Raw genomic sequence first — 24,237 nt, 5'->3', positions numbered from 1 at the left:
GAGTAACATTTAGCCTCACACACTTTTTCAACAGACATGTTTATTTAGTGCTTTATCTGAAGCCAAACATTAAAGTTCTAACACTGTGGACAATCCTTTGCTTCAGAGTGGAAAAAGTTTTGGTCATATTTTTGCTTAATAATAAAACATAGAGCTCGACCCTCAATTGTTGCAGCATGGTCAGAATATATTGGTGAAATCAAGATATTTACTGGCCTATAAGTCAATGATACTCAAATTGTAGAGTCCAGAGGGGAATTTTAATGTTCCTTTTTTTTTTTTTCTTTTTTTTTGCACTCTGGCATCTTTTTACATACAAAGTAAAAAAAAAAAAGTAATATGTTAAATGCATTTTAATATTAAAGCTAACTGCAGTGGAGCTAATTATAAATAAATAATGTATTCCTTTTTTATACTGTTTAAATCAGTTTAAATCACTGCATTTCAAAGTGTTAGCCTATATTTTATATGCTCATTATTACTAAAATCCTCATCTACAATGTGACTACAGGTTCCTGATAAATGTACAACAGTAGAATACACAATGTTTCCCTCAGAGACGTAGTGAGGAAGTAAAAGTATAAAGTAGAATAAAATTGAAACACTCAACAGTGAAGTACCTCAGTATTCTCTCTCTAGTATCTGTCTGTCTGTCTGGTTTGCATCAGTTGTGGTCCTGAGCTGCAGCTCTATCGCCGTGGTGACAGAGAGCAGTCTGGTCGCTATGGGAGACGGGACAGAAATAAGTGTGTGTCATTACATGAGTGTGTGTGTGTGTGTGTGTGTGTGTGTGTATTTGCTTCTCCCACATATAATAATAGGGATACATAACACAGAGCTGTTGTCATACTTTTGTGTGTGTGTGTGTGTGTGTGTGTGTGTGTGTGTGTATATGTAACAGCTGTCTAGACCGTCATGATGTAACTGTTTTTCTGCTGTTTTCACTGTTCTGCTTCACATCTGAAGAGTCTCTCCACAAAACACACACAGTACAACAAGACTGATAACTGTGGTACTAACTGTTGCATCATCAGTACTGTGTGTAGTACTGTGTGTAGTGCAGTGTGTGGTACTGCAGTAGTGTCTGTAGTTTTAATGCTGATTTATACTTGTGCATTGGCTCTACGCAGAGCAGCCTACGCTAGTGGCCTATGCAGTTGTGAGCATTTATACTCGTGTAGTGGTGTGTCTGTGTTACTGCAGTTACACCTCCAAAACACTAGTTGGCGGCGGAGGTTTCTGTGAAGTGCTGTAAAGTTTGATTGATTCAAAACACACATTAAACACAAATAAACATGGCTGAATAGTGACAATGTTAAATGCAAGTACAACATTGGTATAACTCACAAAGTTCACAGACAAAACACTTCTCTTTTGCAACATTTTCCCCACAAATACAACATGCTAACATTATTAGCATAAGCCTATGACATTTTACATATCCTTAAATTAGCCTAGCAGCTAGCAGAGTTTTCCTCTACTCATATGAAGCCAGAAACAAGAGCAACTTTAACAAAGGTAATGTTACAACATTCGGCTTAATTATAACTTATTATAACCCCACATATACAACTCCAGAGTCCATCACGTGATGCCACGGGGTACGTGTACTGATGAGCGGGGTCCCCCAGAGCTGTATCCAGGTGTCCCTATAAATCCATGTTCTAATTACAAATAGCCTACATCACTGGACCAGCTGTTGCTGGCAAAAACCACTAAACCTCTGGTTACAGTAGTAGAAAATACAGCTAGCTTAGCTTAGCACGTAGACTGGAAACAGGTGGAAACTGTGAGCAGCTAGATGCGACATGTTAATGAATGAACTTCAGGCTACCTGTTTCCACCTGTTTCCAGTATTAATGTTAATCTAAGCTAACCCTGCGGATTTCAATCACCCCATGACCCTTCCTGTAGCGCCACCTTCAGGACAAACACTACAGATGTACTCCTCATTTTTAGCTGCGCTACAAAAGAGATTCAGACACTGACTGCAGTCGTGTTTGTTCCTCTTCCTGTCGGCGTTTTCGTCTCCAGTATGAAATTAACAGGAATATAATCCTTCTCTGTTGTCTGCCTTTGCATATTTCATTAATTGGTTGGTTCATCCATCCTGTGTGTGTGTGTGTGTGTGTGTGTGTGTGCATGTTACAGTTACAGCCCCAGCAGGGTTTCTATAATAATAATAATGTGGATAACATTCAGCTGCAGGAAAGACTCAGCCTCATTAGATACAGATAACTCTGCAGTAAAAAAATAATAATGTTTTGTCTTCATGTGACGCTCTGCAGGGTCAAAAAGATCAGACAGCACTACCTGTTGCTGCTAAATTAGTTCGAACATGAATTATTAACTGTTAATATTGCAGGTGACTACTTTGATGTGATTGGAAAGTAAAAGTTGAAATAGGACATCTGACTGGAGTGCTGTGCTTCGTACAGAGCCTACAGCTGTAACCATTATTCGGCGTCCTCTCTGTAGGGAGGTGATGGAAACTGTACCGCTGGTTACAGGAACAGTCCCTGTTGTTCTGGGTGCATGTTCATCTCTGTTGCTGGAGCTACAAATTTAGCTTAGTCTGGTTGGTGGTAACGTTACAGATGCAGTGAATGCAACAGGTACCAGAGCTCCAAAAGGACATGTTAGAGAATGGAAATTTAATGTTAGTTAAATATGTGTTAAAAAACAAAGCAGGATTTGCTAAATTGAAGGTGAATTGCTGTCAGAAAGAACAAGCAGTTGTTAGCCACCAAGATTAGCCACTGAGTATAACCATGGACAGTCACTGCAACTAACCAGCTCCCTGCTACACCCACTAGTTGTACCCTTAATCATTTCTACAGTAGCAACAATGTCTCATCCCAAAGTCCAACCAGCGCTTGGGCACTTCCAGCAAAAAAATCAGTCCTTTCACGTCAGCATTATACGTAGCCAGGCGCCTTCAGTGTGTAACTGTGTCCTGTGGCGTCGGGGAAATACTGCCTGATAACATCGTCTGTAAATATGAAAAAAGTCTGAGAGTGGGTGGGAGGGGAGGTGGATGGGCCTGTGTTCGCTTCCCGAAGGGTAGTAAAGTCATATCCTGTTATTTTTTTTCTAATCCTAACCAGTTGCTTTTGTTGTCTAAACCTAGACCAAACCAAGATTAGCTACGAAGACTAAGGCAGTAAGTGTGAGTAACCAGCTTACTGCTATTTCTACTATCTCACTGCAAGTTGCACCATAATAATTTCTACAGTAGCACCTTCAGGAATAAGGTGGATAGGTGAAAATGCCAAAACAAATCATTTTTTAAAAAGTCATATTTTTGACCTTTATAATTACTTTTTACTTTTTATTTTTTATGTAAAAGGCACGATATTCTTATCTTGTATGATGCACCACTAATCTACCTAATAGTATACAAAGTATCTGCGGCTTCACATTGACGAACCACAACTTTAAAATGTTCTTACATGTATACCTTGGTGATAAAAACATAATAATATACTGTAATATTCTATAATAATATAACACTGAAAAAAGATGCACGATAATATCGGCATGTCATCAGTATCGGCCAATATCAGCTTTAAAAATGAACCATCAGAATCAGCCAACATGCTTTTTCTTAATTCACACAATGACTGAATTTTACATCCATTGAAAAGTATTGTATTTCATGTCTCGATCTGTTGGTGGGCCATCAGGATAAGAATATGCATTCATAATATGATGTTAATTCCACAGTGAAGAGACTTAATGATCCCTAAAATTAGATAGGAAAAAAAGTGGATATATCAATATTGGTATTGGTTATCGGTCAAATGAGTTGTTACACATCGGCATATTGGATATTGACAAAAAATCCAGTATCGTGCATCTCTAGTTTTAATACATAAGTACATTTTGCCAATAAGATGTCTGTACTTTTACTTCAAATCAGGACTTTTACCTGTAGTGGAACATTTTTAGACGATGGTATTTGTACTGAGTACAAAGTAGTTGAGTAGTTCCTCCACCACTTTCAGGTTTCCTCAAAGACAAGAGGCTTATAATCAATCAATAATAATCAATAACAATATAACATATCCTGACATTGATAGCCATCCTTATGAAATCAATATGTCGGTTACAGTCCCGTCTTTCTCCTCTTACTGTTGGAAACAAACACACCTGTTGTCTTTGCCCTGCAGCAGCACTCTGACCGACACTGCCCCTTTAAGAGATCCAGGAAGTGCACGGGAGCGAAGGGGGCGGGGTTTTTTGAGGAAACAGGTGTGTGTGCTGACAAAGATGATGTCATTCTGTGGCTGAGTCACCTGGGAGACGACTGCTGAGCGTAGCGTGGCCAGAGATAAAGCTAAAAGAGGAGGCAACGAGCTGCCTTCATCACCCCTGTGTTTTCTCTCAGAGGAGCCGTCGGTGTGAGGAAGGAGGCCCGGCTGAGGAGGAGGAGGAGGAAGAGGAGGAGGCGTTTGAATACTGCTGTTAGTCAAGGTGAGAGAGACACAGAGGGGAATGAATGAGGGAGAGGAAGGTGTTCAATCTTCTCTCCTATGTGTGGGTGAATCATGTCACCAAACTTCATTCAGAAATCTGCTCATTTTATCTCTAACTCTAAACTGTGGAAGTTGGTTTAAGACCTGAACTCTTTAAAGGAGCATGCTGGTGTTTTTGCTTCAGCTCAGTAACTACCAAGTCCATCTGTGTTTACACTACATGGCCACAAGTATGTGGACGCCCACTGTCTGCACACTTTTGGTGTGTGTTCCCTGGTTTTGTCAAACGAAGGAAAATCTTCATGCCACAGTAATAATATTTTTAGCAATACTTTCAGGCTTTTTTTTCAAGCTGCCTTTCTCTGTTTCATATCAGTGTTAACTAAATATCATTCGGTTGTGGGCTGTTTACAGTTTTTTATTTTGTTGCTGTGGACTGTGGGAATAATGATGGACACTTTTCACAATTTCCTGACATTTTAAGGCTTAATTATTGATTGATTGAAGGTCCAGTGTGAAGGATTTAGGGGGATATATTGGCAAAAATAGAACGTAATGTAATCAGTGTATTTTCTTTAGTGTATGATCAGCTGAAAATGAGAATTGCTGTGTTTTGGTTACTTTAGAATGAGACATTTCCATCTACATAGGGAGCGGGTCCTTGTCTGCGGATATTGCCATATTGCACTGCCATTTTTCTACAGTAGCCCAGAATGGACAAACCAAACACTGGCTCTAGATATAGGGACTTTCACCTTTTCACATTTTCATGTTGGCCACCAGGAGCCACTCCACGAAGAAAGGGTAAGAAAAACACACCTTTTTAAACATTAAACTGCTCTATTCAGTGTTTTTATGGGTTTAAATTACTGGGTCAGTTTGATTTAGAGAGGAAGAGACCTCTGTGAATAATTCCCCTTGAACATCTGGATCAAAAAAAGGGGGAGGAAGCATGAAATTATCAGAGAAAATAGGTGAACAGGAGAAGTTTCAGCTGGTTGCAATCCTCAGTCTTTACCACTAGATGTCACTGAATCTCCATAAATCTAAGACACTGGACCTTCAGTTGGAAAATATCATCAATAGTTTTTCTTCCATCTTTGTGGCAGTAGTTTGTCTCTTTCCTGTTTCAACATGACACAAAGCAACAACATTAGGAAATGTTTTTGTAAAACACTGCTGGATGGTAAAGGCTTGTTTTTACGAGAGTGAGGTGTTCAGGTCTAAGTGAGGTGAGGTCTGTCTCATGGAGAGTTTGATCCCAGCTGAACACAGTTGTGTTTTTGGCATCTAACAGTTGTTGTGATGTTTTCTTTATACTGATGGTGATATGTGTGGAAACATCAGGCGTGTTGGCAGCTCTGGTGAGGAGGAGGAGGAACGGACTGCTTCAGAGCTCTGTCTGTAATTTGGTTTAGTGGTCAGTTTGGCTTTGGTTCGACGTCACTCCCTGTTCTTTGGTTGCTGTAACTCTGTGGACGAACGCTCTGCTTGTTTGGGTTTGTGGAGGGGAAATACATTCATACTGGATCATTTAAAATTGCAGTTTCCTGCTCTCCTCTTGCATTTGTGACAGTGCTCCATCCTTTTTCTCGTTGCTCTCACCTCTGACCCTAACCTCCTCGACCTGTTGAGTGGCAATCAGACAGGAAGCAGAAACCGCTTGGCTAAGCTCAACCAGAGGAGAAAAAAATCAGGGACTGGCCAAAATTCTGCAGCCATGTTCATCCAAAATATGTCTCATTTGACCAAAATCCCAATTCTCTGAATGCTCATTATCCCAAAACAACAAACGCTTGTAGCTCTGAATTCCCTTTTTTGAAAAGACGCACAACCCAGAACCCAGAAATAATGTTCGTATTGTACAAATAAGTTATATTTGTACATTATTTTTAGTAGATAGTTGAAGTTTTACATTTCTTAACAGCGCTGTGCTGAATGTGTGATTATGTTTGGCACAAAAACCACTTGGTTATGGTTCGGAGAAGATCATGTTTTTGCTTAAATACATGGTTTGGTGGCTCAAACGCTGCTGGGAAACTGAAACTCACCGTAGGCAGTTTGTCTTTTTGGAGAAACGGGACTTTGTTTTTGGGGTAACGTACGGTTGGAGAAATTGGCCCGTGGTCCGCTGGGACATTTTTAGAATTAATGGGGCTTTGAAATTTGGTCTGTTGAACATAGGCATGGCACCAAAAAATCCACCTTAGTTAACAGCAGAGTTTGGACAAAATCTTCAACTCTGCTAATAGTTCTGGGGCCATATTCACAAAACATTCTTGGGCTCAAAGTTTCTACAAACTGGCTGAGTAACAAACTCCAAACTTTGAGACTCTGTGTTTCTGATCAAAGAGCGATCCATCAAGTGTTTTAGCTCTAAAAATATCTCCACATTAGACGTTAGAATGATGATGAAACCGGTTAATAAGGATTCACTTGGCTCAACAACAAATGGAAAGGATCCAGTAACAGCAGAGATGACAGTTTGCACCCTGCTGCTTGGAAAACAATTCATTAAGTGCATATTAAATAATTAATAACTGCAATAAAAATATGAATAAAGCTGATTTTATAACCACCACTGGATGGTCCAGTAAAACCAGTGCTGCTTAAATAATTATAACTCTAATATCTGAAGGCTTTGTTCTGTCAGATGGAAAGAAATTTACAGGCTGATGATATTTTACTTTGTTTCATGTGTGAAATCTGTGCTGCAGTTTATAAAATATATGATTATTATTGTTTTTTAATTAAATCTGTCCATCAGAGTTGTTTCCCAAGGTCAATATCAACACAGTTTTGGGCTGCGGGGAAAAAGTCTTGTTGTCTGCACTTTTCATTAGCTGTAGATATTACCAGAAACCTCCTTTATCAGTTAGATTAATTAATTCTTTACCTCTTAAAACATGAATAATTTGTCTCTTGTCCATTTGTTCCTCGTAAAACATCTTCATTATACAGATTGAAACTTTAAAAGCAAAGTAATAGACATATTAATACCAATAGTAAGTGTATGATAGGTAGTTTAAAGTGTTACAGGTGTCAGTGTGTGACAGAGTAAACAGGTGCTAACAGTCTGTACATACACTCAAAGTGTGTATTAAATGAGTCATTACTGCCCCGGGCTGTGTAAGTGTGTGTAAGTGTGTGTATGTGTGGTACCATCATATGACTGGGAGAGTAAACAGTGCAGATGTATTACAGTGGAACGGTAAGGATGATGTCATGCAGGAAGTAGACAAACACACACACACACACACACACACACGCACACACACACACAGACTGTAACTGCACCATATGCACGGTGTCACATAACAGTTTGTTTCTGTGTGTTCAGTTGCTTCAACCAGAAGTCCTTTTTTCATATTTATCCGTTTTGGAAATTCATAAGTGATAACATGGCAGAAAACAAGCAGCTTACAGGTGTTCCTCTTAAAAGGTCACATGTGAAATCACAGGTGATATATAGACGCTTTTAGGGCTGTTCTCACGATGACGCCATTTATATTAGCTGGAGGCAAAACACGACTCCACCACACTTCATATCAGGTTAGGGAAAAAGTATTTCCTGTTGTAGGGATGAGTAACGTTATGTGTATTAAGGGTTATCATGTCCACCTCATCAGAAACTGGGGAGGGATTAAGAGGCATACTGGATTTCTCCATAACGCTGACTTTTTAGCACATTAGCTAATGTTAGCTTTGAAAGCAAGGAAACCGTTAAAGCGTTAAACCGTCATCCTCCTTTGTAAGATTGGCTTCCTGTGACATCATCCATCCACTGAGTAAGAGCATACGGGTCAGCCAGTCTGGTCCCGTTGGTCAGTGTTTACTTATTCAAGTAACACTGGCGGTCCTGGAGAGTGAGTGACCTGACATGGTGCGTTTGAGATCAACATTTGTCCGGTACTTTAGCTTGCCTTAATGTTCAAACTGCAGACAGCCGACACAACAAGCGATACCATAAAATCTCACAGCTGACTGAACATGACGTCTTTTATGTTTACACTCTAACACTGACACGTCTCTGTGTGAGTTCTTGGAAAAACTTCTTTTGAACTCTTCCCACCATGACAAAGTACATGTACTCAAGTGCAATTTGAGGCACTTGCACTTTACTTCATTTTCTGCTACTTTATACTTCTTCTTCACTAAATATTGTACTTTTTACTCCACTTCATGTTCAGATGATTCAAATACAACCCATCTCATAAACTGTGATATATTATTTTACATTTAACTACCGAGAAGTATAAAAAGTAATTAAAGTGAGCTTAATCTTTACCAGCTGCAACACATTAATGCATCAGTATTTATAATCCAATAATATATATTATTCTGAAACAGCCCATTCTGCATAATTCACAGTGGCGTCATGTACTGAAGTCATAATACTTCAGTATGGGCGCCCATTAGCTCACCTGGTAGAGCAGGTATGCCATATTTAAAGGCTTTGTCCTTGTAGCAGCAAGGATTCCAACCTACGGCCCTTTGCTGCATGTCATCCTCCCTCTTTCTCCTTCCTTCATGCTAAAACAACTGTCCCATCGATTAAAGGCAAAAAAGCCCTAAAAATCTTTTTAAAAATTGATAATAATACTTTGTTACAGTACTTAAGTATTTTCTAGTATTTGTACTTAACTTGAGTTTTTATATTTCTGTCAACTTTCACTTTTACTCCACTACATTTCCTAAATAGATAGTATACCCTTAATCCAATAAATTTCCGCTGAGACTCTGTCAGTTACTACAAAATAGTTAGGGAAAGGATGGATGGACACACTGGCGCTATGTTGGTCCGCTTTAAAGGAACCCTGTTCCGCTTGAAAACCGGGGGTCTGTTGTGTTTCACTTACAATGGGAAATACAAATGGACTATCCAGCGAACCAAAGAGAGGAAGTGAACCAAAGAGAGGAAGTGACGTAGAGCGCAGTGCATTTTGGTGTTTTTGTGGTGACTAAGCCGACTGAAGGGGATGGATTTTCATTTTCGGTCCTGGCCAATCGATTAGCTGGGTTTTCTTCTTCCTCATGCTTTTTTTCTTCCTGGTCAGTTGTCATTTCGAGCAATACCGCCCCCAAACAAGCAGCTGTTGTAACTGTGTGACGTTGTCCAGGCGGTTTGGTCTGCTTTAAAAAGTGCAGTGGGAAAGTGAACCGAACGAAATGAAGGTTTGAAAATTTTCACCTTTCTCTGCCCAATCAAACTGAGTCCCCCGCCCCGGACTATCCTGGTGTGAATGGGGCCCTTAGGCCCCGTTTATATGACAACGATTTCAACTGAAAACGGTAAACTTTAGTTGCGTTTTGGCCGATCGTTTACAGGACAGCGGCGTTTTGGGTGCCTGAAAACGCAACGTTTTGAAAACGGGTTCCAGAGTGCAAACTTTTGGAAACGGCAGCGTCTCCGTTGTCATGTAATCTTGCAATATGCAGTTCCTCTGAAAACGGAGACTTTTCGCACATGCGCATTACAGTTCCAGTCACTAGGCAAGCCGACCGTCACGACAACAATGCCGAGCTCTGTTTGTGCTGCTCACCCTGTTGATTTGAAGTGAAGTATAGATCTGTTACTGTAGCAACTCCACCTCATCATCCATCCAGACAGAGTTATCTGTGCATGCTTTTGCCATTGTGTCTTCTTTGTTTTGGTTTGTAATCACCGCGTTGTAGAGGAAGGCGCTTCAGCGCAGGCGCATGGCGTCATGCCGTAGTGTTGCTTTGCAAATTTACACTGCCACCCATTGGCCTGACGTGCATACTACAGTGTTTCCAGTAGATTTTGCGGCTCCGTGTGAACAGGGATCATTTCAATAACGTTGTCATATAAACGCAGAAGTTTTTTAAAACGCAAAGGACAGACTTTTCCGTTTTTAGAGAAACTGTTGTCATCTAAACAGGGCCTTAGACTTTTACTGAAGTAATACTCTAATACTTAAACTTCTATCAAAGTCATTTTCTGAAGATATCTGCACTTGTATTCAAGTGTGGCTTTAAGGTACTTTACCACTGGTAATTGGTACGAGTATGAGTATTTCTAGTGTTGCTACTGTTACTTAAGTAAAAGATCTGAGTATCTTTTCACCACTAGATCTGCTCTACAAGATATGAAATATGCTCATGAGATTTATTACAACATATATTCTTTAAGGACTTTGGGGGCTCCATAAGTTGAAACTCTAAAATTTTGCCTAGTGGGTATTTTTACTATCATCATCATCATCATCATCATTAGTATTGTTTATTGTTTGAGACAGTCTTTAAAAATCCATCAGGAGTAAACTGGTTTAAACAGGATGTCCTCCACCAAAACCAGTAAACACACACACACACACACACACACAGGCACACACACACACACACACACACACACACACACACACACACACACAGGCACGCACACACACACACATACACACACACACCGTAATGAGCAGGAAGCAGTAGCAGGTCAGCACAGTTTCTCTCTCAGACTCTTTGTATTTAAATCACTGCAGCGTTTTGTCTGCGAGCTGAATGAGACGAGTCTTAGCTCTCACTTCACTGAGCTCTTTGTTCGTCATCACAAACACTGAGAGGGACAGTGACCATCAAACACAACGCTGGGAGAAGATGGAAGTGACTCATTGTTGTGTTTGAAAACACGTTCTGACAGCACAAACTGTTCATCGCAGTCCGTTACACAACCGCAGCTTCTCACCGGAAAAACAACATCGCACAGTCGTCAGGTTTTAATATCAAACTGCCCTGAAACTGACACGAAAACTGTCATAAACTGGACCACAACTTGTTCAAATACACCTCAAAGTACCAGAAATAATGTGAAAGTTTAATGGAAAAAGTTAGATTTTTAGTTAATGTGCAGGGTAACCAGGAACAAATGAAATTATATTCATATATTGTATAAATTTAATGTATAGAATTCATAATATAATATAATGTGAGAATTCAGTTCTATTTTAAAGAAAAGGTAAAACAAATCAAGAGTTACAGTGGTAATTTATAAAAGAAAGAAATGATAATGTAAGAGTTAAAGCAGGGGTAGGCAGTTTGTTTATGATGTCATTGGGCAAAATCCCATTTTAAACTGAGCATGTTGTAATTTAAGTGGACTGAGAGAAAACTAGACTTCTGCTCCTCCTCTTGGCTCTGCTTTCAGGTTTTAGTAAATCTGTCCTGTGACGGGAGACTTTGGCCAATCACAGGTCATTTCAGAAAGAGAGCATTCCAATTGGCTGTTCTTCATATGTGTCCTGTCAATGAAAGCCTGATTCAGTGGCAAAGAATCCTGCAGACAAAGTTGCTTTTCCAGCATTGGCAACAACTACCTACCCTGCAAAGCAACCCAAAAAAGGAAGATAGATTCATAAAAAAGAGTTTAAACAGTGTCAGCGAAATCTTTCAGAGATGCAGAGAAAATGTCGCTGATAGTTTAGCCCCCAGCTAACTGGAGGCAAAGGCTGAGGCTTCAAGTTCATGTTTATGTAGCTAATGTTAGCTCGAGCCTCCAATCACAGTGTGTCTTTGGCCTAACTCCCCGCTGCTACAGACCACCTGGCTAGGAGGAGCAGGCAGCAGCTCCAAAGATGGACCCCCAGTCAGCAGCCGACAGCCCTGACTCCCCCCTGGATCAGCAAACTTTCTGTTGCTGCTGTTACACAGATTAGACCTGGTGCTGTCACTGCTGCTGGCCACCAGCCCACTGTGACACCCAGCACAGGGGCGGTAACACTGGCTGAATTTGATTCAGTACCCACGTACCAAAGGTCCGTCTCAGAGCTGCTGCCCCCTCTCCTCCCAGGGATGCAATAGCTTCTGGTCCGCCTTAGATGTTTTTGTTTTTAAACCTTTTAAATAACTGCTCATCTCATTTTTATTCTCTTCCATTCCCTTTTTTATTATTATTATTTGTTATCGTTCTTTGTTTTTAACCTGTAGCAGTTTGAGATCTTTTGATGAAAAGGGCATTATAATAATATAATATATATTATTAATAATAAGGATCAAACTAATATTATTACAATTTTATTCTAGAAATCTCCATTTTAATTATTTGTTGTATTTTATTAGCTCTATGAGTTGTGTTCATTTCTGTCTTTACACTTTGAATCCAACTAAGTACATTTACTCAACTACAGCACTAAATTATACATTCACATACTTGTACTTGAGGCTACTTTATACTTCCAAGTGCGATTCTGTTCTTTTAACCACTACAAGTGGCTCACAGATAAATAAAACCAGCTGTTGCATCTTTTCTCTTCTGTGTCACCATGGCAATGTAGCTCAGTGCTCCTTCAAAGTAAAAGCAAGACATGTTTCCATCTTATTAACTTCTACCTTTTGTGGAAAAAAATATGCTTATATTTGCTTTAATTTGACATTGTGCTTCACCGTGGTGGCTGTTTTTTGCTGTGGCGTCCCACTAATCACTGTTGTCCATGTGCTGTGACCTCTGACCTCCTCCCTGCTGCTCACCCTGCTCGGTCTGATCCTCTCTGGACAGAAACAGTTTAAATGTCCCAACATGGAGAACAGAGAGAAGGAGCATCTCTATTTATAATTGATTATGAAACGTTTTTTGAACCAGATGAAGTGGGGCAAAGAAAGTAGAAACCAGTGATCAAAGCCTTAAAGCATGTGTAAACAGGGTGATGATGTGTTGCCTGTTTGTGCTCGTGTTCAGGTCCTCCAGTAGTTTTCAGTCTGACGTAGCTCTGGAGTGTTTGCTCTCTCTGGTTTCATCCAGCCATACTCCATCTGAGACTGAGATATAAAATATAGCTGCTAATGACTTTGTTGGCCTCCTGACCTTTGCTCTAGCGCCACCCTCAGGACATACGTCACACAGATGTTTTCAGTGAGCACTGTTGAATTTACCAGATAACATCTGTTTACTCAGACCTGCTGCCACAAACGTTCACAGCGATAAACGTCATCTCATCGTGTTCCTGTCACACTGCAGTGGAACTTCACACCGGGGGGTTGAAACTGGGCCGAACCTTTTCCTCTGCTGGAAACTCTGAGTGCTGCTGCTGCGCTTTTAATCTGACAACAAGATCAGGTTAAGTTACGGTCAGTTAATTTAGCCATTTCATCTCATTCTGAGCAGGTTTCATTCAAAAGTAAAGTTTGGTGAGTCTGAGACAGTCTGACTCTGTGACAGATGGGATTTAAAATCCAGACATGACAGCCAAATAGCTTTAATACTAATAAAGTACAAGTATTAGTTCCATATATGTACTACGTGTACTGTGCACAGGCAGATTTTTTTCAAGGACAAGCATCCATCTGACAGTCCGACTTTCCCTCTGTGTCATCACTCTACAAACTCTTCACTTTTACTTCGTTTTACTTTTCCTTCAGTGGTGGAAGAATTATTCAGATCAGGGTGTCTGCAAACTTTAAAAAGTCTTAAATATCAGGCCTTTTAAAGTCTTAAAAAAGTCTTAGATTTTAATTTTTGTGGCCTTAATTGCCACAATCATTTAAGCTATTTTAATTTATTCATCTTTTAATTTTTGTCAAAATGAGTCGAGTTCTTCTGGGTAAAAGTCCACATTTCTATTGTTACAAATCTTTCAACCTAACACTTAACCTAATTCTGTTTTTGTACTTTATTGGTGTGCTTACCTGCTGGCAAATTGTTAAATCACTCAAAAAAAAGGGAAAAAAAGAAATAATCGTATATAAAATCTACCTCTGCACAGGGCCACATGCTTACCTTAACTTACTTTCCTGCAGTGTTCCAAAAATCTTAAATTTAGTTAAAAAGTAAAATAAAAAAGTCTTAAAAAGATTCAGATTCTGTACTGCAGCAAAAATACTAAAAACCTCCTGAATGTCTGAGGACAGTTGCACAACTCATCTTGGGTTAAGTAGTCCTGGTTAATGTTTCCTGAAAATAAAATTGGTTGCACAAACATCCTTAAGTCCTCTGCTTAAGGTTTCCTTAAAATGTTCGCTCAAGTATTTATGTTTTTTTTCCTTGTCTGTCTTTGTCTTATACTTAAGGAACCCCCTAGACTGTTGCACAAAAGGCAACCAAACAATAAACAATCTGCAACTACAACAAGACTGAGATTATGGTGATAATGAAAAGACTAACACACCCTGAGAAGAGTATTCTGCCACCAGGAGAACCCAGTGGATACACTTTTGATTTTACAGTATAGTTTGACTGAACTAATTTTTGGTATTTGGGGTAAATTTACTTTGTAGTTTGTGTTTTCTATGATTGTGATCCTCTAGAAGTATAATAGTCTCCTCCTCTGACCAATATGTTTTTCTTCTCTTCTTTTCTTCTGCCATTCTTTCACTATCTAGCTATAAGACAACCTTGTGAGACGATAACAGGCATCACAAGCGTGAGTCAGAGCAAACAAACAATCTCCATGGAAACTTTTACTGCTGTAAAATCTCTCTCAATGCAGTATTTTTTTTCCTTAACCAAGGAAACCTTTTAAGGGGTTCTGTGCAACTGTGTAAGTCCCTCAGCTAAGGAGAAATTAAGTCTTAAATGTCATACTTAAGTAGAAAACTTTTGTACAACCAGTCCCTGGATCTTCAGTTATCAGAGAAAAAACGTGAGCACACATTAGCAGGTGCTGGGCTAGGGGCCTGTCTGCGACCTCTCTAACAGCGTTGAAGAAACACTTTTTTTTGTAATATGAAACGGCTTGATTCAGTGTTTTTATCAGTTTAAATCATGTGGTTTGTTTGTTTTGGAGAGGAAGAGACCTCTGCGGATAATTTAGCACCTGTTAAAAACCTCCTGAACAAAGAACACTGGAGGAATTCTAAACATGAGAAGTTTCAGCTGGTTGTAATTTGCCATCCTCACCACTAGATGCCACTAACTCCCCCTAAATCCTATGCACTTAACCTTTAAGTAAAATACAAAGAAAAATTGCGTAAAAAGTACCTAAAGTAAAATTAGGCCTACTCATATGCAGGATGGCCTTTTTCAGAATAATAGTAATAGATTTCAACTAGTTGAAATAGTACCTGAGGGCGTCATCTACAGTAATGCATAATGACTTCCTGCCAGATAAATGTAGTGGAGTATGAAGTACGGTATTTCCCTCTGAGAGGTCATGGAGTAGAAGTATAAAGTAGCATAAAATGGAAATACTTGAGTAAAGTCCAGGTACTTGATTAAATGTACTGCTTAACTTTGTGGGGAGAAAGAAGAGGAAAACAAATGAGACTTTATCTGAGAACACATGTAACCTGAATCATCCAGTCCAACGAAACAAGAGAAATGTTCCCTCAGTGGAGAACGATCGATATACAGGGTAATAAGTGAGGAGCTCTGCACAGCTCTATTTAGCCCTGTTCGGCCCACTTCAGCCCTGTTTAATAGAAACCAGGCTGAGGAGTTTCCACCAGAGGAATGTTTGTGGTTCAGATCTGTTCTCCACCCAAACACTCTGCTCAGCTCCACATGAGACAAACTGCTTCTTCATGTTTTATTTCATTAAACATCATGAATTTATTTTTAACCACATTTTGACTGCGTGCCATCTCTCTCACATATTTCACCCTCTTGTTTACACTGTTCTTATGAAGCTCTGTTAGCTCTGGTGGATATTGTGTTTTTACAGGCAGCACTGGATGTGGCAGCAGCAGTTGGTTGTAGTTAGTAGTGGGAGAACCACTCTGATTTTACTAGTATATTACTGTGGATGCTGAATGTTTAACGTGAGAAATGAAATGTAAGATGTACAGACAGGAAAACTGTTTTCCAATCAGCTTTATTTTCACTGTTAGAGCTCTGGTTATAGTATATTTTTACTTTCTCTGTCCACGTATCAATGATGAAAACACTGTTGTTAATTAAAACAATACATTCACCACAGGGGATGTGATGGAGGAGAAGGTGTCTTGGCTTCTAGAGCCCTGACAACCCACACTGAAGGTCGGCCATTGGTCAATGTCAAGCCTATGGTTAGCATCTGTCACCCTAGTTTTTTCGGTCTATCCTGCACCATCGGCACTAGTTGGCTTTTTATTTTTTGGCAATTCAGCGTGTTGAATTGGAGTTAGAGCTGTCAGAGCCCACTGGTGAATGAAATCACTCTGATTGGCAGTTCAGCTCTGTGCACGAGAAAAGAAGCAGAAGTGAGGAACGTAAACAAACGGCTAAAGTCAAGAGGGCGTGATATCAAGTAAAACTTATCTATATGGTAAGATCAGTTTTTTAGCCATTGAGCTCTTTAGCCAAGATGGTTTGTAATTGTTTGTGTTGTTGTTTGCTAGCGCATGGTAAATATCATTTGTTCTTTCAACTTTGGGTTGTGTTGTTAATGTGCTAACTGGTTAACTTTCTCTTTTTGAATGCTGAATACAGAATACTGCCACCTGCTGGTATAGAGAGTTATTTTCTCTCATGCAGGCACAGAACTTATGTGCTAGTTGGCTGTTCATCTGTAGTCTTAGGATGTGTTCAAGTGGAACTTTTTGGTCGAGACAAAGGTGACCTTAGGCAACGCAACTGTTGACCTTTGTCCAAACGAGTTCTTTGATGTGGGTTTGGTATGTCTAGGCCTTAAAAGACTTTTCAGTGATGACAAGACTTTGGAAAGTTGTTTCGTCCCACATTAAAACTGTTTTTTATTCTTCTGTTTGTGTCCACATTAGATAAATGATATACAACATGTTGACTGGAGAGCTTGTAATGTTGGAATCTTGGAGATGTTTGTAAAGTATTTTTGAGCTTTGGATAGAGCAAGGCTAGCTGTCTCCCCCTGCTTCTAGTCTTAATGCTAAACAACATCCTACTACAATGGTCCCTTCACCCTTATCAGTCATCTATGCCAAACCATGATCCTTCCCGGAATCTTACCAAGTTGTTTTTGTGCCTGAACCAAACCATAACCACATCATAAACAGATTTACTTTAAAATAGTAATTTACATTTAAAACACCTTCCATCAATTGGACAGTTCACCCCAAAATCAATCACATCTTTCCTCTTACCCATAGTGCTGTATATTAGTCTACATTGTTTTGTTGTGAGTTGCTGCATGTTGAAGATAATGGCTGTAGAGATGTCTGCCTATATAATGGAACTAGATGCCACTCAGCTTGTGGTGCTCAAAGCGCCATAAAATACATTTGAAAAACTCAACAGCAATGTCTCTTTCCAGAAACCATGACCCTGTTACTGAAGATTATCCATAGACCTTGTTGTGAGCAGTTTTATGAAGGAACTATTTTCTTTCTACTGAACTACACCTGCCAACCATATCACCTTGCAGAAGGAAGCGTGTATCTAGGTGAGCTAGCAGTGGATGCACACTTCCTTCTGCGCAGTGATATGATTGGCGGGTGTAGTTTGGTTGAAAGAAAATTGTTTCTACATAAAACTGCTCACAACAAGTTCTGTGGATTATCTTGAGTAACCAGGTTAAGATTTCTGGAAAGACACATTGCTATTGAGTTTTTCACATTAATTTTTTGGCACTTTGAGCACCATGAGCTGAGTGCCATCTAGTTCCATTATATTCAAGAGAAGACAGACATCTCTACGGCTGATATCTCCAACACTCTGCAACTCACACCAAAACAATCTAGATTGATTAATAACACTACAGGTAAGAGGAAAAATATGTGTTTTTGATTTCGGTGTGAACTTTTTTGCACTCTTTCCAACTTTGTACTGCAACTGTTGCACAACAGTTTCCCTCAGGATGAATAATGTTTTATTTTATTTAACTTATCTCAACAGATTTGAAGGTACAGTTTGCTCCTGTTGATAGGAGCATCAGATCAGAAAACATTTGAATGCGTCTTTCTAGTGGACATGAACAAACAACTTATTCTGTCACTTAATTTGGAAGACTTGTTCTGTCCCCACCTCATTCTCAAAGAGAAAGAAAACAAAGTTACCTTGCAAAAAGTTGAACTAAATACTCAGGACCTACTCAGTGTGTTAGTGGCTGGATGTCTGTTGTTGGACTGCAGTGGTCTGTAAACGCTTTTTAGATTTAATTTTCATGGCGACTCAAAAACTATCAATCAGTTTGTTTATGTGGTGGTGTCATTACTTCTGTCACAGTTGTATTTGCAGCAATCACTCGAGTGAATATGAAGAATCAATCTGGTGGTAATATTAGTAGTAGTACTAAGACTGTGACACATTTACACAGAGTGTTTGCAGAAGCTGATAAAGTATTAATATGTTATTACAATCAAATATTTATCTGAATTATTTACCTGATGATGAATAATTAAAGGCACCGTAATGACTTGTCGTACAGTGTGTGTATCATTCAGAGGTTTATTATGATAAACATGTTGATTATGAACATTATGAGTACTGCAGTGTGTGATGTGGCAGGCTGCGGTGAGCTGCCACAGATTGATCCTGACATGTCCTCCTGTGTTTCCAATGTGATCGATACCCTCATCGATACACACACACACACACACAGACACTCTCTCTCTCTCTCTCTCTCACTCAATCACACACACTGCTGTTAAAGCACAACTTCCGCTCACAGGTTTAACTCCTGAATGACTTTATGTCCAACACCAGACTCTAGTGATTAAACATGGACTTTCTAATGATAATCATTGCTGAGTTTCTGGCCCCAGTTTTACCTTAACCCTATCGGCCCTAGGCGTTTTTGGGGTATTTTTACTGCCTTTACTTTTGAGCTCATATCACAGTCATTATAAAGGCTACATACACATGCTATATCTTGTTTTTTTTTTCAGGACAATCTGGGCTAACCAGATTTGCCATCATTTCATGTTCTTCTATGTGCCTGTATTTTATATTATTTTTTATATCAATGAAAAAAACAAATCCGTGTAACTAAATTCTTACATTTTTACATGTATCTCACCATAGCAAGTTGGAAGAAGACATATTCTGCCATATATGAAGAGGGGAGACTCTCTGGATGGTGGGACATTCTGTCACTTCACAGCTGTCCAAAACATGTGGTTTGTGCCAGGTGGACATGATTGCCAGTATGTTTTCATTATTGCAAGAAATTCCATTGACTCATTCACAAGTCAGAAATGTGTTTTATCTGAAAGAAACATGCAATATTTACATCTAAGATCATAGAAAAATAGTCAACCAAGTGCAATGATGGCCTCCAAGATAATATTTGCCACTTTGTTTGCAGTAAACAAAGTTTGTTGTTGTTTTTCAGTTTCAGTTATATATTGGGGGGCACACTTGTCCCCCTCAATGTATATGGTGACTACAGCCCTGTCAGGCATGCATAATTAGGCCTCAGTTGTCTGGGTGTGCAAAGGTAAAGTGGCTGGTCTTGTCATACAAAGTTTGACGAGTGTCAACTGGACAATATGGAGATATTTGCATCTTGAAAGCCGGACTACAAATGTGGATAGACAGGGAGAAACACACGCAAGCCTAAGACGTGGTAAGATACGATATTCCTCACTATATGAAGTGACTGGTAGCAAGATCTGTATAATGGATTGTAAAGAAATTCATCAGGTTTTTATTTTGTAGACAATAAATCTGTATTTATAGCATGATGGGATGACAGCACAGTGATGTGTGTGGTATCACTGGAAAGCTCTACTCCTGCGCTTTCATGTGATATGCGTGGCATTTCTGTGCGAGCCTGCATTCGCGAGTAATCCATCCAAGAGTAATGTGTGTGCAGAGCTGTATGAAAGCTCTGTTATACATGATTTTAGTGTAACTTTATCATTTTTTTTCGCTATGAAAACATTGGACTACGGACAAGTGCTTGGCCTTGTCGGAAAGCTACAATTTTGCTGTTTAACGTGATTTAACGGGCTTCTCGCTATGATGCACAGTTGCAGAGAAAATCAATAGAGAAGAACAGGTGTGAATTTGGATGCACTATGCGTCGTTCGGGCCCATAGGGTTAAAGAGGTCTTAAATATATCCTTAGATAGTAAACACAGGGGTTAAAGGAACACTGGGACATTTCGAAAATGATCTTGTTTCCTACTATATTTAAAGGTCCACTGTATAAGATTTAGGGGGATTTACTGGCATCTAGTGGTGAGGACTGCTAAATGCAATTAGCTTAAACTTCTGGTTGGAATTACATCAGTGTTTATTGGTCAGGCGTAGGGATGCACCGATCTGATATCTGATATCGACCCTGATATCATCAAAATAGATGGATCAGGTATTGAAAAATGCAACCAACCTCCTTTCCCTTCCAATATATTTCAACGCGAACTAGGTCATACGTGGAGTGAAAGAGAGAATCTGCTGTGTGGAGGTATTTCACACTATTTCAACTGCTGTTGCACAATTGTTTATTTTTGTTAAAAATAAATAGTTCATCATTGCATTAATCTGTTTCATCTTGTTTCATTTTATGTTAGGAAAGAGCTGTGTAGTTATCAATGCCTGATGCCTCTAGTCTTTTCTGTTCTACATGTAAAGGTATATAGCTTTTTAGGTCAACCATGGTATCGGATTGGTATCAGGTATCGGCTGATACTCAAAGCCACAGCATTGGGGGGACAGATTTGTCTCGCCTTTAAGCTGGCATCAGAGATAGTAACAGTGTTGAAGCAATGTCTGTTTAAACAGCGACAGTCAGTAGGATGAGATTATGGGTGATGTGGGTGTGACGTTTAATGATGTGTTATGCGTACAACCCATGGCATGAGATATAAAAAGTAGCTGCTAGCAGTTAGCAGCTAACTCAAAGAAGAAGAACAACGGGTGAAAATGTCCGCAAATTGGGAAAACAATGAGGTCCAGGAGCTCCTTACCGTCTGACCAGAGGATGAGCTCATCTGCCATATAATAAAGAGGGTAAATGATTATTATCACCATGTTATGCTATTGTTTATAAAGCACTGCTGACAAATATGATATATGTCACAGTGGAGGCTGATGCTTTCGCGTTACATGTCATGCCTGTCATGCATCTTTTGATTCTTCAGTGCCGGCATGCTGTCTAAAATCACACACTGGAGCGGAATGATGCCACCGTCGTTTGGTTCTGTGTAAAAATGCAAAGGCAGCATAAAGACAGGACTTAGTAGCGGCTCTAGTGAGATCTCTGTATACAAAGGGCCTCTGTGAAGGTGTCACTATGGGCTCTGGGTGACTGTGCCGACGTTTCTCACCATTTTCACTATTTTTACAAACCACACATTAATCAGCAGATAATCCATAATAAAAATGTTGCCAAATGAGGTCAAACTCAACAACTACAACTCCTGCTTTTACATGAATGCATGAGTCTGAATGATCGAATGAAATCATTTATAACAGTGAAACAGTCACAGGAGACATTTTTAGACTTTTAATAATTGAAGTACATTTTGCTGATTATATTTTTAACCAAGCAACACTTCAGTGCAGTGCTTTTATGTGAGTATTTTCAGAGTGTATTAGTACTTTTGCTGAATACTTGACACACACACAAAAACACAGGCTCACATGTTGACACGGACGCACGCGCTCGAGCTCGCGCGCAGTGCTGCAGGTAGTAGCCCCTCCCCCTTCAGTGCTGCCGCTTTAAACACAATAACCGCCGCTTCTCCGGAGCTCTGGACAAACTGGCCTCAGGTCAGCCGGGATTCCTCCTTCTCCTCCGGGCTACAGGTCACAGGTGAGCCGCTCTCTAACTTCCATGTTGCCGTATTTTTTCCTGCCTGCGTGTCTGTGTGTATGAACGTAGCAGCCGTTACTCTCATTCACCGGCGTTAGCTAATACTACGCTGTCGGTACCGGTTACAACCGCGGCTCGGTAGTGAGCGTCACCCTGACGTGCTGTTAAATATCCAGACGGATTTCGGTGTTTTTGTGCTTTTTATCTGAACTGGAAGATGAAATATTCGGTTAAAACGGAGCAGGGATGCTGCTCTGCCCTCATTGTTCTCCGTGAAGTTTGCTGGAAGTGATGTAATGTAGCCCCGGAGCCTCTCTGCGTGGAGCCAGCACTGCCCCGGACTCCGTCTAAAAACACAGCATTTTAACCGCCCCATCGCTTGTCAGCAACTGTTCATACGGTGAGGAGGGCATCTGGCCTTTTGTACTTGTATTAAATTCAGCCACACGCATGAAAGGTTGTGTTAATTAAAACCCAACTCATGGCGTTTGCTCCTGGTGTTCTGCATCACTGTTGTAGTGGAAGGAAATTACGGGAATCGCAGGAGGAGATGTTTTACAATTGACGTATTTTCTTTGTGAATACGTGCTGTGAGGTTGTTGTGAGTTTAGCCGATTTGAAGAGTCCTTCACGTTGGTGTCTAAAAGTAATCGATTTATATTATCCGGCGAGTCTACATTGGCAGGTGAGTAAATAAACTTTAAAATGTTATAATAGTGAACGGAGTTTGGTGTGGTGGTAGATTGTTTAACAGGGCAAAGTGTTCTGGAATCCGCTTTTGGCATTCCGGTGTGCAGACTCAGGTCTCCCGTGGTTTAGACTCAGACTTGGTTACTAATAATTGTTAGTTGTAGTGTTTCAGCATGAATCATCAGTATAAATTTGGGTCTGAACGAGATAAACAGCAGAGAGACAGTTTTAAAAACAGAGTCAAACAACCTGTAGGACTGGTTGGAGCAGCAGGAATGCTCTTGTTTTTTTTAAATGAATGAATCAGAGGGATGCATCACTTCTCGGTGAAGTTTATGTGGAGGAGGAAGATGGTGTTCTGCAGAAACAGAGGAAGAGTTTTTGTAATGTGTTTTGGTTACTCTTCGAGTGCAGCCACCCGAGCTTTAAATTAAAGGCACATTATTCAGCAGTATTCATGGGAAAATAATGTGTTGAAAGAACAGGAGGAGGAGGAGCTCCTCCCAGTCTGGATGATTTACTGGTTATTCACTCAACTGGTGGAAGCTGCTGCAGCTGGGAGGAATGTGAGGGAGTGTAAATTAGAACAATACATTCACAACAGGGGATGAGATGGATGAGAAACAACTGAGAGTCTTTTAACTCGTGCAAACTGGAAGAAAAAAGTTGGTGAATTTTACAGGGGGAGCCTCAAAATTTTTATTTTGAAATAAAATCAGAGCACCTCTATTCATCCGTACCACTATGTGGTGAAGACTCAGCCCATTTACGCCTGGTAATAACATGCGTCTGTATCTGGACATCAGTGGCGGAGGAAGTACTTTGATCCTTTACTTATGTAAAAGTAGAAATACTCTAGTCTAAAAGTATTTCCTTACAAGTAAACGTCCTGAATTCAAAATGGCTGAAAACTTAATCTTATTCGATAGAACAGATGTTGACAAAGTTTTCCTTTGGGGACGTAATTTACAGTTGAAAAAAAAAAATTAAATCGCAATATATCACAATATATTTTATTACAATACTCAGCATATTGCAACATATTTGAAATGGCAATAACATTGTATTGTGACCTAACTATCGTGATGATATCATACCACGGATCCTCTGGTGATTCCCACCCAGACTATTGGGTCGTACTGCATCATCTTTTTTTCGTGTAAAGTTGTCGTAGTAGTATCTTAGTATCATCTACTGATATCAGATAAATGTAGGGGAGTAAAAAGCACAACATTTCCCTCTGAATTGTAGTGAAGGAGCTGAAAATAGAAACACTCCTGACTCCTGTTTGGCTGCAGGTGGATGCTCCTCTGCTGGTGTCCAGACAGTCATCATTGCAGGGCAGCTCATGAGGGCACAGGGTCAGGTTTGGCTGAGCAATTTATTGGTCTCATATTGATATTGTAATATGAGATTGGATTTTGGATCATAATATTTTGCCTTTCCTTGGTTTTAAAGGCTGCATTACA

The 24,237-nt window shown here is 39.8% G+C and overlaps 1 protein-coding gene across 5 annotated transcripts in view; it reads left to right on the top strand.

Annotated features, from left to right (window-relative positions):
* Positions 1-4,287: 4,287 nt before the first annotated feature.
* The window catches only part of LOC117248223 (ubiquitin carboxyl-terminal hydrolase 54), a 78,711-nt gene continuing 58,761 nt past the window's right edge, over positions 4,288-24,237 (top strand). For 3 of the 5 annotated variants that reach the window (XM_078160737.1, XM_033613058.2, XM_033613054.2), the window contains exon 1: positions 21,980-22,078. The gene's annotated coding sequence lies outside the window, so the exon portion shown is untranslated. Of the gene's footprint in view, positions 4,477-21,979; positions 22,079-22,226; positions 22,479-24,237 lie in introns of those variants that run through there. The other 2 variants (XM_033613055.2, XM_078160736.1) reach the window with 2 other exon arrangements.

This window comes from Epinephelus lanceolatus, chromosome 17 (assembly GCF_041903045.1).
Source record: "Epinephelus lanceolatus isolate andai-2023 chromosome 17, ASM4190304v1, whole genome shotgun sequence".
NCBI classification, from domain to species: Eukaryota; Metazoa; Chordata; class Actinopteri; order Perciformes; family Serranidae; genus Epinephelus; species Epinephelus lanceolatus.
This window is presented reverse-complemented; position numbering and strand designations above follow the sequence as displayed.